Source organism: Montipora capricornis, chromosome 2, assembly GCF_036669925.1.
Source record: "Montipora capricornis isolate CH-2021 chromosome 2, ASM3666992v2, whole genome shotgun sequence".
Lineage (NCBI taxonomy): Eukaryota > Metazoa > Cnidaria > Anthozoa > Scleractinia > Acroporidae > Montipora > Montipora capricornis.
In genome coordinates, this window is record NC_090884.1 from 33,874,331 (window position 1) to 33,879,330 (window position 5,000).

Sequence of the window (5,000 nt, forward strand, 5' to 3'; positions counted from 1 at the left end):
TAGCAATGTTAAAATCCTACTTAGGTCATTTTGTAATAACTTATTGCAGCTCATTGTTCTGGTAACATTTCATTGATTTTTATATCAGCGCAGTTACATGCCCTTGGCGTTGCGCATTGAGTGCGGGTCCCTTGGCTAGAAAAGCGTAGTTAATTACTGCATTCGGAAGTGCGAGATAGTCCATTTCTTCTGTGAGGACTCAATTGTCGGTGTTTAAAGTTTTTTGGATTCGTGCTGATCGAAAGTGAATATTAAAAGGTCTCCACATACCTGTAGGTAGAACAATAGCAATCCATACTATGATAGGTTCTGTCCAGAATTCATTAATCTGAAGTGCAGCGTGTCCCATACAAAATGATATTAATGTCAGTATTCCCAATAATACCGTCGTTTCTCGTTGCTTCATCCCTTTCCGAATAAACGACAAATCTACGAATGACAAGGATAAGAATTGAGTGAGCACATGCTGGTAATTTGGAGTGGGGAGAAATAGGTTATTGCAAAAACCTTTGTTTTTGTAGAAGATATGTGAAGCAAAACAAAATGGTATTTTATGCCGTACCTGGCGCAATTTTTCAGGCAACAGAGTCCAATCAAGGTCGTGGTTATAGCACTCTTTTAAATCACTGTCCATTGCTTGCATACGGTTAGCCATGGTTGGAAAATTGGGGAATATCAGCATACACTCGTTGCAGTCTTGTATTGTATACCTGTTTGTGCTCTTTAAATGGCGCCTTATGAAGAGTGATTAGCGGAAGTGTGGAAGAAATAGGTTATTATTGTATCTTTATTAGCGGTTAATCCATAGAGTTGTGATCCTAATTGTGTGATATATCATTGGGTTGACGAGAAAACGCATTTCCCGTTGACCGGAACAGACAGCGTCGTAAGCGAAACGTGATATTGGAAGTCCTGAGCATTTTGGAAATAAATATAAATTGTATTTATGCAAGTACCTATCGTAGGGAGCAAACGCAATTGTACACTGGGAGAGGCAACTTGTTCTATGTTACTGATCTTAACTTATTGGTACCTTCGATTTTATCATCAAAGGACCAAACAAATTCCTTTTGTAACGGTGTGCGGTTCATCCACACTTCAACTTGCAAGGAATTTATGACAGTGACAATGAAAAGAACTATTGTATCCTGTAAATAGGTTACAGGGGCGTAGCCCTTCCCGGGCTTTCCCTAGATTCAAATTTCATAATAGGAAATGTGCAAATTTCGAGACCAAAAAACTTCATTTCTGACAGCGTTTTCAGGAACTATTCCCACAAGATGTGCAAAGGCTATCTACGCCCTTAAGTCAGCATGTACGTATCCACAAAAATACAATCTGAAGCCACGAGAAAATCACAACCCCAAGGCAACTTTACCCACGCGGAATCCCTCCGGAAGCTTTTAATAAAGAGCCCAAAGTAACTGCACTTAGCATCAGCATCATAACTAGAAAAGGTTAAGACGCGAGCTGCACGGTTCTGAAGCTTCTGTAGGCTGTCAAACAACGTTTTACCACAATTTCCCAGACAGGATAGCAATAGTCGAAATGAGATTGAATTAGTGCATTGTATACATAATGAAGAGTGGGTGGTGGGACAAACGGTCTAATTCTTTTTATTGCTCCTATCCCTGAAGCGACGTTTTTAGAAAATGTATCAATGTGTGTTTACCACCGTAGATTTTCATCAATAAATATTCCAAGCGATTTAATAGAGGAAACATGTTCAATCGCAACATTATCAATCGAAAGCTTAAGTGGGTTTGACAAACTACTAAATTTTTGTCTGGAGCCAATTAGCATAAATTCAGTTTTAGCCCTGTTCAAAGTAGAAAGCTTTTACGTGTTATCACACTTCCCCTGTTTGTTCGTCGGCACAGGCTTTTAGAACGAGGCATACACACTTTCCCTTGTTTGTTTGTCAGTGCAGGCTCCGAAGTATACACTCTTTCGCTTGACGGCCCGGCTTCTTAGAACGAAGCATACACGCTTTCCCTTGTTTGTTTGTCGGCGCAGGCTCCAAAGAATACACACTTTCGCTTGTCTGCAATGTAACTCTTCTATTAAAATCGCTGTTCTTGAAAAGGGAACTCTCAGAGGCTGTATGGGCAAGAATCGTGGGTAGTTTATTAATGAATATTTGTGCCGCAATTGTGGAATCATAATGAATCATGATGAGAGAAGTAAATTGCAATTAGGACTTGAAATGTATTTTAGATACACATAAGTCACCACATCCATTTCTTTCTGGCACCGGCTCTTAGAAAGCTTTTACAACGTGTTATACACACTTCCCCTGTTTGTTCGTCGGCACAGGCTTTTAGAACGAGCCATACACACTTTCCCTTGTTTGTTTGTCTGCGCAGGCTCCGAGGTATACACACTTTCGGTTGTCGGCACAGGCTTTTAGAACGAGGCGTGCACACTTTCCTTGCGTTCCTGTAAACCTTTGACGGCATGGGTTTTGAGAACGACGCATACACACATTGTCTCGTTTGTTTGGGTAGATGCGGCTCAGTGTGTTCATGTTTATGGACAACAGCTCATTCATAAATTGGACCGCGACGCGTACACACATTGACAGGCATAAAAATTAGCAACAACATGCAATAGTCGAATCGACACGGGTCGTAAAAGGGTTTCACGAATTGTACGGATCGATCGATTCGTGGGGACAGCTGTGCGACGGTATTATCTAATGAGATGCATTTTTCCGGTTGACAGATCGTGTCTTCGGGTAGTTTCCGCATAAAAATGAGCGACATGCTGCCACTATAACATGCAATACTCGAATGGATACGGGTCGTAAAAGCGATTCACGAATCGTACGGATCGTTCGATTCGTGGGGACAGCTGTACGTCGATTTTATCTAATGAGATGCATTTTTCGGGTCGACAGATCGTGCATTCGGGTCGTTTCACTTAGTGAGTATTGGACATGCATGAATTATGCAAGCATACGTTTCACAACAAAAGCTATGATCCTCGCAGGACTTCAACGGGGTTTGAACCCGTGACATCGCGATACCGGTGCAACGATCTAACCAACTGAGCGTTGAGAGCTGGTCATAGTTGCCAAGCATAACTGCGAGGATCATAGATTCTCTTGACCAGAGGAATTCGAAGCATTTGAAGCCATTCGAATCTACCAATCAGTGCAACGCGATCGTTGGGAACTACCAGGAGGGACTGGGAACTACCGACGGTCGCGTTGCACTGATTGGCAAATTCGAATAGACTCAAATGCTTCGAATTCCCTTGGTCTGGTTTCTTGAAGCTCAAATTCGGCGAAGGTATGGGGACACCCCTAATCGATCGGATGCTTGTGTCTTTAAGGCGAGAATTTCACTGGTTTGACGTCAGTTCCAGCTTGAACAAGACGAGGTCACCGGCCGGCGTCTTGGTGCTGCCTGCCTTGTGAATTTCTTGACTTTCAAACCGTCGGTCGAGAAAAGATCTCGCAAAATGACGCCTCAAACGGGTCGGAACGACCAGGACAACATAACACAAAACTCAGTTGACACTTTGTTTGATTGGCTTTCAAACTTCATTGTCGAGCAAATCGCTTCTACTCATCGATAGGGTAAGGAGAGGTAAGTGTCACACCCCACCCCACTCGTCCCAATAGATGATGTGATTTCCGTTCGTGATTATGGCAGTCAGTCTGCCAAGCTCACGAGAAGACGGAAAATATACCATCAATATTATCAATTCCAAGATCGAAACCCTAGTAATTGGTGATGGGAACGTTGTGAATAACTATTGTCGATGTCTTCAATATCCTGAGCACTCTACAGTTTCTCGAACAAGTAGAACAACGACCCGAAGGACAGCTGTTTATCACGATGGACGTGAAAGGCGCAGAATTAAACGGAAACAAACGAAGATAAGGTTTCCCCAGCGCAAATTTAGGGGCAATTCTAAGTTTCCCTCGAAAAACATTTCAGACGAAAGCGATGAAGATTCCTATTACGGTCATTGCAGACCAGAAATTTTCCCTTCGCCTTCAGGGGAACGGGACTGCGCATTTGAAAAATCGATGAAGCGATTTCACATCATTTTGAACAGACTTCATCCTTTACGAGACAGTGGCAATTTTAAGGATTTCAATAGCATCGCAGATGGTATGCTGATGAATAGCAAAGGTGATTTAGAGTTGGAGCTCTTAATCCTTCTCGAGAAGAGCGTGATTGTCAGCTACCAAAATGACTTGGAGAACGCGGAATCTATGGTACTAGAGGTGTTAAGTAAGTTGAAGAATTCTAACCCTAAAATTGAAATGAGGGACTATCTGGTGTCGATGGCCCACATATACCTGACTTGAACTTACCGACGGCAGTATAAGCATGGGAAAGCGGATTCCACCATAGCTGTTGCTGAACAGGTATTACCAAAATCACAAAATGAAACTGCTCGTTTCGTCGAGGCACTGATACTCTATGAGATGGCGAGCAATTTGACCATATATATAAATTCCGTTCCACTCCATCTTTCTGCACGCAAAAAGCTTGTGGAACAGTCGAAGCACTACATGAGACAATGCATAGATCTTAGCATAGAGCTTGATGGTGGCAACCTATACATTAAAAAACATCACTTTGGGCTGCTCAAACTCGCCTCAATAGACCTAAATTGTGGCACAAGAGCAGCTCGAGAACAAATTACAAGTGATAAATGCCTTGCAGATGCCCAAACTTGTCTCCGAGCGGTTCAAGAAAAATACGAGGATGAGATGAGTGAAGGGCAGAAAATACAGTTCTTAGGGGCCAAGTCAGATCTCAATTATAGGCTGGGTGAATTTAAGGCAGCACAGAGCGAAGCCAGTCAAGCACTGTCCCTGGCTGAAACACTTGGATTCAATTTAGAAATCATTCCCATCCAAGAGAAAATAGAGGATATCTCCAAATTAATAACATCAACAGAAATGATGTCTTTGGAACCATCCCTTGAAGGAGGATGTGTGAATTCTCTGTCATCAAGCACTGTGCCATCTGAAAGAA

The 5,000-nt window shown here is 42.5% G+C and overlaps 1 protein-coding gene and 1 pseudogene across 2 annotated transcripts in view; both read left to right on the forward strand.

Annotated features, from left to right (window-relative positions):
- Positions 1-5,000, forward strand: part of LOC138019150 (uncharacterized) — a 135,974-nt gene that overhangs the window by 100,768 nt on the left and 30,206 nt on the right. The gene's annotated exons all lie outside the window — the stretch shown is intronic.
- LOC138037934 (uncharacterized) overlaps positions 3,646-5,000 on the forward strand; it is a 1,522-nt pseudogene continuing 167 nt past the window's right edge.